Source organism: Bufo bufo, chromosome 2 (genome assembly GCF_905171765.1).
Source record: "Bufo bufo chromosome 2, aBufBuf1.1, whole genome shotgun sequence".
Lineage (NCBI taxonomy): Eukaryota > Metazoa > Chordata > Amphibia > Anura > Bufonidae > Bufo > Bufo bufo.
This window is the reverse complement of record NC_053390.1, coordinates 339,873,110-339,888,292: the sequence shown is the minus strand read 5'-3', so window position 1 is coordinate 339,888,292 and position 15,183 is coordinate 339,873,110.

Here is a 15,183-nt window from a genome sequence, read left to right as displayed (position 1 = left end):
AGCCCCTGATCACCCCTGATCACCCCATATAGACTCCCTGATCACCCCCCTGTCATTGATTACCCCCTGTCATTGATCAACCCCCTGTAAAGCTCCATTCAGACGTCCGCATGATTTTTACGGATCCATTGATAGATGGATCGGATCCGCAAAACGCATCCGGACGTCTGAATGAAGCCTTACAGGGGCGTGATCAATGACTGTGGTGATCACCCCATATAGACTCCCTGATCACCCCCCTGTCATTGATTACCCCCCTGTCATTGATTACCCCCTGTAAAGCTCCATTCAGACGTCCGCATGATTTTTACGGATGCACTGATAGATGGATCGGATCCGCAAAACGCATCCGGACGTCTGAATGAAGCCTTACAGGGGCATGATCAATGACTGTGGTGATCACCCCATATAGACTCCCTGATCACCCCCCTGTAAAGCTCCATTCAGATGTCCGCATGATTTTTACGGATGCACTGATAGATGGATCGGATCCGCAAAACGCATCCGGACGTCTGAATGAAGCCTTACAGGGGCATGATCAATGACTGTGGTGATCACCCCATATAGACTCCCTGATCACCCCCCTGTCATTGATTACCCCCCTGTCATTGATCACCCCCCTGTAAAGCTCCATTCAGATGTCCGCATGATTTTTACGGATGCACTGATAGATGGATCGGATCCGCAAAACGCATCCGGACGTCTGAATGAAGCCTTACAGGGGCGTGATCAATGACTGTGGTGATCACCCCATATAGACTCCCTGATCACCCCCCTGTCATTGATTACCCCCCTGTAAAGCTCCATTCAGACGTCCGCATGATTTTTACGGATCCACTGATAGATGGATCGGATCCGCAAAACGCATCCGGACGTCTGAATGAAGCCTTACAGGGGCGTGATCAATGACTGTGGTGATCACCCCATATAGACTCCCTGATCACCCCCCTGTCATTGATTACCCCCCTGTCATTGATCACCCCCCTGTAAAGCTCCATTCAGATGTCCGCATGATTTTTACGGATCCACTGATAGATGGATCGGATCCACAAAACGCATCCGGACGTCTGAATGAAGCCTTACAGGGGCGTGATCAATGACTGTGGTGATCACCCCATATAGACTCCCTGATCACCCCCTTGTCATTGATTACCCCCCTGTAAAGCTCCATTCAGACGTCCGCATGATTTTTACGGATCCACTGATAGATGGATCGGATCCGCAAAACGCATCCGGACGTCTGAATGAAGCCTTACAGGGGCGTGATCAATGACTGTGGTGATCACCCCATATAGACTTCCTGATCACCCCCTTGTCATTGATTACCCCCCTGTCATTGATTACCCCCCTGTAAAGCTCCATTCAGATGTCCGCATGATTTTTACGGATGCACTGATAGATGGATCGGATCCGCAAAACGCATCCGGACGTCTGAATGAAGCCTTACAGGGGCATAATCAATGACTGTGGTTATCACCCCATATAGACTCCCTGATCACCCCCCTGTCATTGATTACCCCCCTGTAAAGCTCCATTCAGACGTCCGCATGATTTTTACGGATCCACTGATAGATGGATCGGATCCGCAAAACGCATCCGAACGTCTGAATGAAGCCTTACAGGGGCGTGATCAATGACTGTGGTGATCACCCCATATAGACTCCCTGATCACCCCCCTGTCATTGATTACCCCCCTGTCATTGATTACCCCCCTGTAAAGCTCCATTCAGATGTCCGCATGATTTTTACGGATGCACTGATAGATGGATCGGATCCGCAAAACGCATCCGGACCTCTGAATGAAGCCTTACAGGGGCATGATCAATGACTGTGGTTATCACCCCATATAGACTCCCTGATCACCCCCCCTGTCATTGATTACCCCCCTGTAAAGCTCCATTCAGATGTCCGCATGATTTTTACGGATGCACTGATAGATGGATCGGATCCGCAAAACGCATCCGGACGTCTGAATGAAGCCTTACAGGGGCGTGATCAATGACTGTGGTGATCACCCCATATAGACTCCCTGATCACCCCCCTGTCATTGATTACCCCCCTGTCATTGATCACCCCCCTGTAAAGCTCCATTCAGATGTCCGCATGATTTTTACGGATCCACTGATAGATGGATCGGATCCGCAAAACGCATCCGGACGTCTGAATGAAGCCTTACAGGGGCGTGATCAATGACTGTGGTGATCACCCCATATAGACTCCCTGATCACCCCCCTGTCATTGATCAACCCCCCTGTAAAGCTCCATTCAGACGTCCGCATGATTTTTACGGATCCACTGATAGATGGATCGGATCCGCAAAACGCATCCGGACGTCTGAATGAAGCCTTACAGGGGCGTGATCAATGACTGTGGTGATCACCCCATATAGACTTCCTGATCACCCCCCTGTCATTGATTACCCCCCTGTCATTGATTACCCCCCTGTAAAGCTCCATTCAGATGTCCGCATGATTTTTACGGATGCACTGATAGATGGATCGGATCCGCAAAACGCATCCGGACGTCTGAATGAAGCCTTACAGGGGCATGATCAATGACTGTGGTTATCACCCCATATAGACTCCCTGATCACCCCCCTGTCATTGATTACCCCCCTGTAAAGCTCCATTCAGACGTCCGCATGATTTTTACGGATCCACTGATAGATGGATCGGATCCGCAAAACGCATCCGGACGTCTGAATGAAGCCTTACAGGTGCGTGATCAATGACTGTGGTGATCACCCCATATAGACTCTCTGATCAACCCCCTGTCATTGATTACCCCCCTGTCATTGATTACCCCCCTGTAAAGCTCCATTCAGATGTCCGCATGATTTTTACGGATGCACTGATAGATAGATCGGATCCGCAAAACGCATCCGGACGTCTGAATGAAGCCTTACAGGGGCATGATCAATGACTGTGGTTATCACCCCATATAGACTCCCTGATCACCCCCCTGTCATTGATTACCCCCCTGTAAAGCTCCATTCAGATGTCCGCATGATTTTTACGGATGCACTGATAGATGGATCGGATCCACAAAACGCATACGGACGTCTGAATGAAGCCTTACACGGGCGTGATCAATGACTGTGGTTATCACCCCATATAGACTCCCTGATCACCCCCCTGTCATTGATCAACCCCCTGTCATTGATCAACCCCCTGTCATTGATTACCCCCCCTGTCATTGATCACCCCCCTGTCATTGATCACCCTCTGTAAGGCTCCATTCAGACATTTTTTTGGCCCAAGTTAGCAGAATTATTTTTTTTTTTTCTTACAAAGTCTCATATTCCACTAACTTGTGTCAAAAAATAAAATCTCACATGAACTCACCATACCCCTCACGGAATCCAAATGCGTAAAATTTTTTAGGCATTTATATTCCAGACTTCTTCTCACGCTTTAGGGCCCCTAGAATGCCAGGGCAGTATAAATACCCCACATGTGACCCCATTTCGGAAAGAAGACACCCCCAGGTATTCCGTGAGGGGCATATTGAGTCCATGAAAGATTGAAATTTTTGTCCAAAGTTAGCGGAAAGGGAGACTTTGTGAGAAAAAAATTAAAAATATCAATTTCCGCTAACTTGTGCCAAAAAAAAAAAATTTCTATGAACTCGCCATGCCCCTCATTGAATACCTTGGGGTGTCTTATTTCCAAAATGGGGTCACATGTGGGGTATTTATACTGCCCTGGCATTCTAGGGGCCCCAAAGCGTGAGAAGAAGTCTGGTATCCAAATGTCTAAAAATGCCCTCCTAAAAGGAATTTGGGCACCTTTGCGCATCTAGGCTGCAAAAAAGTGTCACACATCTGGTATCTCCGTACTCAGGAGAAGTTGGGGAATGTGTTTTGGGGTGTCATTTTACATATACCCATGCTGGGTGAGAGAAATATCTTGGTCAAATGCCAACTTTGTATAAAAAAATGGGAAAAGTTGTCTTTTGCCAAGATATTTCTCTCACCCAGCAAGGGTATATGTAAAATGACACCCCAAAACACATTCCCCACCTTCTCCTGAATACGGCGATACCACATGTGTGACACTTTTTTGCAGCCTAGGTGGGCAAAGGGGCCCATATTCCAAAGAGCACCTTTAGGATTTCACAGGTCATTTACCTACTTACCACACATTAGGGCCCCTTTGCCCACCTAGGCTGCAAAAAAGTGTCACACATCTGGTATCTCCGTACTCAGGAGAAGTTGGGGAATGTGTTTTGGGGTGTCATTTTACATATACCCATGCTGGGTGAGAGAAATATCTTGGCAAAAGACAACTTTTCCCATTTTTTTTATACAAAGTTGGCATTTGACCAAGATATTTATCTCACCCAGCATGGGTATATGTAAAAAGACATCCCAAAACACATTCCTCAACTTCTCCTGAATACAGAGATACCAGATGTGTGAAACTTTTTTGCAGCCTAGGTGGGCAAAGGGGCCCATATTCCAAAGAGCACCTTTCGGATTTCACAGGTCATTTTTTACAGAATTTGATTTCAAACTCCTTACCACACATTTGGGCCCCTAGAATGCCAGGGCAGTATAACTACCCCACAAGTGACCCCATTTTGGAAAGAAGAGACCCCAAGGTATTCGCTGATGGGCATAGTGAGTTCATGGAAGTTTTTATTTTTTGTCACAAGTTAGTGGAATATGAGACTTTGTATGAAAAAAATTTAAAAAAAATCATCATTTTCCACTAACTTGTGACAAAAAATAAAAAATTCTAGGAACTTGCCATGCCCCTCACGGAATACCTTGGGGTGTCTTCTTTCCAAAATGGGGTCACTTGTGGGGTAGTTATACTGCCCTGGCATTCTAGGGGCCCAAATGTGTGGTAAGGAGTTTGAAATCAAATTCTGTAAAAAATGACCTGTGAAATCCGAAAGGTGCTCTTTGGAATATGGGCCCCTTTGCCCACCTAGGCTGCAAAAAAGTGTCACACATCTGGTATCTCCGTACTCAGGAGAAGTTGGGGAATGTGTTTTGGGGTGTCATTTTACATATACCCATGCTGGGTGAGAGAAATATCTTGGCAAAAGACAACTTTTCCCATTTTTTTTTACAAAGTTGGCATTTGACCAAGATATTTATCTCACCCAGCATGGGTATATGTAAAAAGACACCCCAAAACACATTCCTCAACTTCTCCTGAATACAGAGATACCAGATGTGTGACACTTTTTTGCAGCCTAGGTGGGCAAAGGGGCCCATATTCCAAAGAGCACCTTTCGGATTTCACAGGTCATTTTTTACAGAATTTGATTTCAAACTCCTTACCACACATTTGGGCCCCTAGAATGCCAGGGCAGTATAACTACCCCACAAGTGACCCCATTTTGGAAAGAAGAGACCCCAAGGTATTTTGTGATGGGCATAGTGAGTTCATAGAAGTTTTTATTTTTTGTCACAAGTTAGTGGAATATGAGACTTTGTAAGAAAAGAAAAAAAAAAAGAAAAAATCATCATATTCCGCTAACTTGTGACAAAAAATAAAAAGTTCTATGAACTCACTATGCCCATCAGCGAATACCTTAGGGTGTGTACTTACCGAAATGGGGTCATTTGTGGGGTGTTTTTACTGTCTGGCCATTGTAGAACCTCAGGAAACATGACAGGTGCTCAGAAAGTCAGAGCTGCTTCAAAAAGCGGAAATTCACATTTTTGTACCATAGTTTGTAAACGCTATAACTTTTACCCAAACCATTTTTTTTTTACCCAAACATTTTTTTTTATCAAAGACATGTAGAACAATAAATTTAGAGCAAAATTTCTATATGGATCTCGTTTTTTTTGCAAAATTTTACAACTGAAAGTGAAAAATGTCATTTTTTTGCAAAAAAATCGTTAAATTTCGATTAATAACAAAAAAAGTAAAAATGTCAGCAGCAATGAAATACCACCAAATGAAAGCTCTATTAGTGAGAAGAAAAGGAGGTAAAATTCATTTGGGTGGTAAGTTGCATGACCGAGCAATAAACGGTGAAAGTAGTGTAGGTCAGAAGTGTAAAAAGTGGCCTGGTCTTTCAGGGTGTTTAAGCACTGGGGGCTGAGGTGGTTAATGGGAAAAACTATGAATATTCTAAAAAACTAATATATAGCACTATACCGAATATATTCGTTTTTTCGAATATTCGTAATATTCTAAAACAAGAATATATAGCAATATAGCGAATATTCGAAAAAAACTAATGTAGAGAAATTTAGCTAATATCGTGCTATAATCTTCTTTGTCTAATAATTGTAATTTTTTTCTCATCTGAAGTTCAGATTGGAAAAAAATTTCAACTATTGAAAAAAAGATTATAGCTAAATTGCACTATATTCGTTTTTTTATTTTTTTCGAATATTCGCTATATTGCTATATATTCTTGTTTTAGAATATTACGAATATTCGAAAAAACTAATATATTAATTTTTTCAAATATTCGTAATATTCTAAAACAAGAATATATAGCAATATAGCAAATATTAAAAAAACAAACGAATATAGAGCAATTTAGCTAAGATAGGGCTATAATCTTCTTTGTCTAATAGTTGTAATTTTTTTCTCATCTGAAGTTCAGATTGGAAAAAAATTACAACTATTAAAAAAAAAATGATTATAGCACTATATTAGCTAAATTGCTCTACATTCGTTTTTTTCTAATATTGGCTGTATTACTATATATTCTTGTTTTAGAATATTACGAATATTTGAAAAAACGAATATATTAGATATAGTGCTATGACTCATTGGCCCACAAGCAAGAAGCAGGGAGGAATCATGTTTTTGCTCGGCAATTGAAAAATTTGCGATAAAAATTAGCATTACGAAAATTCACATATTACGCGATCATTACCTTGTCGATTTTTCGAGTAAAAAAAAATTGGAGAATATAACGAAAATACAAAATATTTGCAAAATATTGCGAATTCGAATATGACTACTGCCGCTCATCACTAATTTCCATCAGTGATTGTCAGTGCTCTACAGAGCACCAGAGCACAATGGAAGTCAAAGGGAGAACCAGAGCATTAAAACAGGCACCCCTTAAGAGGGGAGGGTGTCTGGTTCATAGGAAAATGTCAGAAATTGATGGAAACACCACCAAAATGGTTCGGGAACAGCATGGGGAGGATGTCTGGATGCATCTTGGACTCCCAGGTCGCTGCTGGGAATGATGTTGTCCGAGTAGTACGCCAATTTTACAGACCGACAATAATATGCACCAAACCGAAGATAAAAATCTATTTTAGAGGAAAAATTGTTAGGAAACATTCTTTCCTGTATATTTACTTGTATATAAAGTGCAAGTGCTGCCAAAAATTACAAGGAAGAGGCACTCCAATACACCCTTTATTACACATAAAGGAGGGCATCATATACACCCTTGAAAAATTATGATTGATGGCCTGCTGGTGACCCTCTAAAACATTAGGAACAAGGGCCTGCTGGTGACCCTCTAAAACATTAGGGCTGAGGGCCTGCTGCTGATCTGACCATCTAAAACATTAGGGGTGAGGGTCTGCTGCTGAGCTGACCCTCTAAAACATTAGGGTCGAGGGCCTGCTGCTGATCTGACAATCTAAAACATTAGGGTCGAGGGCCTGCTGCTGATCTGACCATCTAAAACATTATAGGCGAGGGCCTGCTGGTGACCCTTTAAAACATTATGGGTGAGGGTCTGCTGCTGACCTGACCCTCTAAAACATTAGGAGCGAGGGCAGCCTAATAAGCATGTTGATATGATGGACGAGAAGGACGAGAAAAGGAAGATTGAACCATATACCCTTTTTTGTGGTGGAAGGGGTGCATAGGAATACAGTGTATTCAATACACCATAAAAGCAATATTTAAAGTGCCTTTATGTTCAGCTGCTTTCCTCTGGTGGAGTAGAGAAGTCAGGGGCAATTCCAGGTCTTGTTTATTTTGATAAGAGTCAACCTGTCAGCATTTTGAGTTAACAGGCGGATGTGCTTATCAGTTATTATGCCCCCAGCAGCACTAAATACACGCTCTGACAAAACGCTGGCGGCAGGGCTGGCCAGCACCTCCAAGGCGTAGACCGCCAGTTCGTGCCACGTGTCCAGCTTGGACAACCAATAGTTGTAATGCACAGAGGGATCACTGAGGATGCTGACACGGACTGCTACTTACTCCTTCACCATCTTCCAAAACTTTTCCCTCCTTGTGACATTAAGCCGCACATCAGGATGAGGGTGCTGGCTGGGTGTCATGAAACTGTCCCAGGCCTTGGAGAATGTTGCCCTGCCTCTCTTGGAACTGCTGTGTGTTCTGTTGGAACTGCTGTGTGTTGCCCAAGGAACTACGGACTCTGCTACCAGCGTTGTCAGCTAGAAATGTTTGGAGCAATTTTTCCACAAGGACCTTCTGGTATTGCACCATTTTGCTAGTCCTCTCCACCACAGGAATGAGAGATGAGAAGTTTGTAGCGGGGGTCGAGAAGGGTGAACAACCAGTAATCCTCTTCCTCCTTTTCGGCCCGACCACGCTGAACAGATTGAATAAACCTGCTATGGGTACTACCCTCTGTAGCGGAGGCAACCGTCTCCTCATCATCATCATCATCATCATCCAATTCGCGCTGAGAAGATGAACTGAGGGTCTGGCTATCACCCTGTGTACTGTCTTCCCCCATTTCCACCTCTTCCACATGCAAAGCATCCGCTTTCATTGTGAGCATTTCAGTAGACACAGAAGTGGGAGGGTTACGCTGATAATAGCGGCATCGCCACTCACCATCTCTGTTGATTCCTCAAAATTGCGTAAAACCTCACAGAGGTCAGACATCAATGGCCACTCATCGCCTGTGAAGAGCGGAAGCTGACTGGAAAGGCGACGACCATGTTGCAGCTGGTATTCCACTACTGCCCTCTGCTGCTCACAAAGCCTGGCCAACATGTGCTCACGTCGCACAACAGTCGGTGAGCTGGCAATTGCAAGCACTGCTGCAGCGTTGCCAGACCGGCGGCAGCTGTCGATGACTTTCGGAAATGGGCACACATGCAGCGCACCTTCACCAGTAGCTCAGGCAAATTGAGGTAGGTTTTAGAAACCTCTGAACCTCTAAGTTAAACACGTGGGCTGGGAATGGTATGTGTGTGAGCTTGCCGAGCTCCAAAGCCACCAACAAGTTACGGCTATTATCAGACACAGTCCCTGCGGTCTTATGTATGTGGGGGAAACGACACAAACAATAAGGGATAGGATTTGTCAACACAAATCCACAATACGCCGTCAAAATCTACTGTTACCACTTCCATACCACTTCAATGAGGCACAGCGCAGTATTTCCCAATTAAAATTCCAAATAATCGAACATATCCCAACATCAAGAAGAGGCGGTGATCGATCCAAGACGCTGAAACATAGGGAGGCGTTTTGGATCCATACCCTACAAACCATGACGCCAAAAGCACTTAACAGGGAATACGAGGTACAAGCCTTTATTTAATAAAGATCTATATCCGGACAATAACCACATGGATTTTTTCTCCTTTTTTGCATGCTTTCTCTTTCGGAACATTGGATCAGGAACACACTCCAACCACCTGACAGTATCACACTGGAGGGTCTCCACTACCATCATACGAGGATGATACACTATCATAAGGACTATAACAATTGATGATACACTATAATATTCTAATTTATTCTTTCCTTAATTTCTCAGGTCCCATGAATACCACACTACACCCAGTGCCGCAGGGGGTATCCTTTTCATTTATATCTATATAGTCATTTATATTGCATTATACCTATATACCTATAAGCCATGTAGCAATAGAGCCCATCAGCCATCTCCATATATCTGTAACCAATTCGCTGGTAGTTTCTCTCAATAGTGACATATTGCCATCATGAAGCTGGTGGAACGCAAGCTGCTACACATTCTTCCGGCCTGTGAAACGCACCGCGACACCAGCGATGCGCTTCACCCATCCATGTCACTTCCGGCTGGTGGAACGCACCGCGATACTTGCGGTGCGCTCCTCCTTATTGACGTCACTTCCGGCCGGTGGAACGCACCAGGACACAATCGGTGCGTTCCACCGCATCTTTGAGCGCAAATTGGCCTACAGATCCCGCCCACCACGCCACTACATGCCGACCTTATGGCTCTTTTAAAAGAGCAGAGACCGGCAGGACAATGATGCATATACACACATCTCGGCGGCCATAGGCTCCACGTATGCAACAGCATCTTCCCCTGTTTACCTCCAGCGGCACAGGTAAGTAGCTACCAGCTATAGGATAACCCTGCTTGATGATATATGTTATGGTGAAAACATCATGGTAGAAAAGTACTGTTATGAGGATCATTATTACAATATAATTGACGAAATGTCTTTGAAGCATGATAAGATTGAGGATTACAGCTTGTGGTGATACGATTAGTATAGGATCAAATGTCAGATGATGTACTCAAACGCACGAATATGAGCACACAATAAGTAAATGTGTATAAAAATATTAAATTGTAATATCAGCAAAGACAATACCCCGACAACTGACCAGGTGTAAGTAAAATGCATAAACGGTGAAATACCTTCCTTAACCAAAAAGCAGATATTTTATACCATTGTGATCAATATAAAAGTAACTGGATAATCAAAAGACGGCAAATCTTTTGTTTTTGTTTTCTGTTTTTGACATACATATGTATATTATGAATATGTACCAATAATCAATGATGTAATTGACCCAAAATGAATTGTCACTAAAATTGCCCTATTGTAATTTCCATAGTGCCTGACGAAGGCCAGATACGGCCGAAAACGTTTGCACAAAAAAATCTCTTGCCGCATATCCATTGAAAAATAAAATCCTTGAAAGAAACCCATTGCTGTGATTTATGTTTTTGATGTATTATCAGACACAGTCATGCCTGGTTGACAAAGAGGATGAGTGGCGAGAGCCACAGCTCAGTCTGGTTCCTTATACCCTGCCACAGCTCTGGGGAGGTGTGCTGTTTGTCACCTAAGCAAATTAGTTCAGCACAGCCTGTTGCCACTTCCCTACTGCAGTGCTACACTGCTTCCAGTTACTGACTGATGTCTGACTGGTGCTGCAAGATGAGAATTCAGAGTTGGAAGTGGAAATAGAGGAGGAGAAGGGGGGGGTTGAAGCCACTAATGTAGGTGGTGACGGAAATCCTGATGGAAGTAGGGCCTGCAACCCTTTCGCGTCGGCAACATTTCCAGGGCCAGCAATTTGGAAAGGTGCACATTTAGTGCTATGACCTGTGGGTGGGTGGCTGGGTATTTGCGCTTTCGTTCAAAGGTCTGGGGTATGGACATCTGTACACTGTGCTGGGACACAGAAGTGGATGTGCTAGCTGATGGTGCTTGCGAAGGTCCAGGTGCAGGGTGGGAGGCATCCGGTCCTGCGTCTTGGACAGGGGATTGGCCAGCACGTAACACAGGTGAAGAAGAGGTGTGACCCGCAGATGCTGATTGTGGACCCAAGCGTTCGGCCCACCTATTAGGGTGGCGGATCATGCTGGTGGTGGTGAGGTTGCTAGTGTTCATGCCCCTGCTCATTTTGGTACGGCACAGGTTGAAAATGACAATTCTTTTATCGTCCGCACTTTCCTCAAAAAAGCGCCAGACTGCGGAACACCTACCCCTTGGCAAGGGAGGTTGCTGCAAGGGGGTACTCTTATTGACAACTGAGTCTCATCCTCATCATCAACCTCTTGAGACACTAATTGCCGTTGACTTATTGGCAACTGTGTCTCATCATCATCATCCATCTCGTAAAACACTAATTGCCGTTCCCCACCGTTATCTTCTCCTGACTGTGGATGCTCAAGAGTTTGGGAATCAGTGCACAAGATCTCCTCATGTCCCTCTTCAAGCAGGCTTGGTGAGAGGCCCAAATCAAGGAATGGCGATGAAAAGAGCTCCTTTCAAGATTCGAGTGTGAGATCACTTGTTTGCCAAGACTCTCCATGGTGGGAGGAAGGAGGATCAGGGTGAGGATTCTGTTGACCAGACTCTTGGCTACTGAGACTGGACTTTGTGGAAGACAGGGTGGTGCTTAACCGACTGGAAGCATTATCTGCTGCAATCCTACCAACCACCTGGTCGCATCGGTGTGACTTCCAGAGTGGTGCCCTGCACCGCCCTGCAAACTGGGACATGAAGCTAGGTATCGTGGATGATTGTGTTTCTTGTGCTCTGGCAGCAGGCACAGTTTAACCGCGCCCAGTGCCACGGCCTCTGCGTGCACCATCAGCAGCATGGCCACTTCCCCGTCCCTTACTGCTCATCTTGAGCATATTAAATGGTATATATGCTTGCAAGTATGTCACACATACAGTAGCGCAGTTTTTGTAAGTGTATGCGCAAATAAATTACACTGAATGTCACAGATATTTAGGATGCGCAAACGTTATACAGGAGATGTAGCGCAGGTAATGTCGCTGTCACCAGTGGCTAAGAAAAAATTACACTGAATGTCATAGATATTTAGGATGCGCAAACATTATACAGGAGATGTAGCGCAGGTAATGTCACTGTCAGCAGCGGCCAAACAATTGTGCTGAATGTCACAGATATTTAGGATGCGCAAATGTAACACAACAGATGTAGCAGAGGTTGTGTCACTGTCAGCAGCGGCCAAAGAATTGCATGCAATTTAGAACAGGTTGCGCTAATAATATAAATTGCAGCCAGATAAAACAATAGTCCTTAAAAGGACTTTTGGGTCTCTAACACCTTTCAACACTAAACCCTGCTTAAAAAATAAAACAATTCCTGTCCCTACACTATCTGTCCCTTCTGCTGCAGCTCGCTCTGACTAAAACTGAGCCGAACCACATGTCATCGGGTGCTATATAGCACCCGATGATGCGTTCCGGCCAGCCAATCACTGTAATGCCAGTAACCAACATGGCCACGGCATTACAGTGAGTACCAATACTTCCCCGCACGTTTATTGGCTGCATAGCAGGCAACAAATGTGCGGGGAGGAGACTCGAGCATTTCGCTCGAGCACATGCGGTGTGCCGAGCATCGCAATACTCGAGTCAAAATGGTGTTCGGCCGGGCATGCTCGCCCAACACTAGCTAACATCTTTAGGAAACCAACTGCGGTGAATTCTTATTTACATGCCTCTTCATCTCACCCTTCACTGATGATCAGATCGATTTTGGACAGTTCTTGCGGGCGCGTAGGATATGTTCCACCGATGGTATGTTTGAAGAACATGCGGATGAATTGAGACAATGCTTCTCCAACAGGGGATACAGTCAATGATCCATCAAGGCGGCATATAGAAGAGCAAAGTCATGCACTCGCTTTGACCTTCTCTATTTCTGGAAAGAGAAATGGGAGGAAGACAAAGTAAGGTTTATTACGAATTATCATTCCAGATGGCATGAGATGAGAGCCTGCCGGGAAAAATTTTGGCCGATCTTATTAACAGGTTTTGCTGTTTCAAAATATTCCGCCTCGGGCCTCTCATTAGTGGCAAGAAGATCTAGAAATTTGAGGGACCATTTGGTAAAGAGTTTGGAAGGTGTATAGCCTGCACCAATATGGTGAGGGCAACAGAATTTACAGATACCCCCGGTGAGAAGATTTTTCAAATTACTCATCGTTTGACATGTTCCAGTACAGCGGTGGTGTATTACGCAACATGCCCATGTATTAAAGTATATGTGGGTCTTACCACAAGAGAATTGAAAATTCGAGTAAGGGTGCATGTACGTGATATTGCATCTGCCCGAGATGAAAAAGATGAGTCCAAATTGAACCGATAGCAAGGCATTTTAAATTCCATCATTGTTGTGATCCGACGGGTTTGAAGGTGCGGGCTATCGATTGCATACCGAAAAATATGCGTGGCGGTGACATTTCTAGGAAACTCGCCCAATTGGAATGCAAGCGGATGTGGAAATTAAACACTGCGCCCAAATGGCCTGAGTCTTCTGGCTTCTCGTCATTCTTATAGGAGTCTCCTGGTTCTGCATACTCCTTGTTTTTAGTGATTTAATGATTTTATTTTGTTATTGATTTACACATCACTTTGGGATTTAGCGATACCTCATGTTTTAGGTCGGCCACTTTAGTCTTCTATTTTCTGACAGTAGCGTATATCTTATGGTTTGTATTCATTCCATCTTATAATTATTTATTTATTGTATTTAAATTTTAAATATGAATGCCACTTTTTAATATGAAATTGATTTGTTTTTTGCACTATTGATTGCAGGATTGGTATATCCATAATTGTGTGATATGGGTGTTTTTGTCCTGTGTAATTATAATTATGTTGCAATTTGTGATTCACCAATTCACACAATCTCGCAACATCTACATTTTATTAACTTGCACATTTTGCACATTCATACAGCATTTGGTTCATTTGCATCACCTACGTTCGTATGTAATCGTGTCTTAACAACAAACATTTTTTTCAGGTTTTTGTGTGCTACATTATTATTTATATAAATTTTTATTATCATTATTTTTTTTTTTACTTTTCTAATCTGGCATATATCTCTTATACAGCACATACATTTACATTTCCTCATAATTTCATATATTCATTAATTATGCACCATAATTATTTTGTCACGATCATTATTTGCTCAATCACCTTCACTCACTTAGTTTTCTTTAGCTTTATTTATGTTTTAGTTTATATATACATACACACATAATCCTTTTAAGTATATGCGCAATTGCGTATTTTGATATTGGATACTTATAGTGTGTTTCATTCATTCCTAACAGTGGTATGTAAGTCTCTCTGGTGACGCGTCGGGCCAGCGCATGCTCAATCCTCTATTTGATGCCACTGGCACTCATGCGATCTTAGTATCGCGTGATTGCCCAGGCTATCGTGTGTTCTGACGTACAATCTTGTGACCATGCCCACATGATGTATCACGTGATACTAGCGCTTCGCAATGATGAGGTTCTGTTTTCTTTGCTCGCGCCTGCACACGGGAGTTTACCATTACTAATTAACTGTCAAGTGTTATGATTGGCCAAATGGGGTATTTAGCATATGTCCCTCTGTGATGACGCCCCCCCCCAGACAAAGGTTTGCGGAAACGCGCGTCGGGGCTGGCGCAAACCCAGAGGAAGCACAGTATGGGTAATGGATTCTTTGTTATGTACTTGAATATTATTGACCTTTGCACTTGCACTT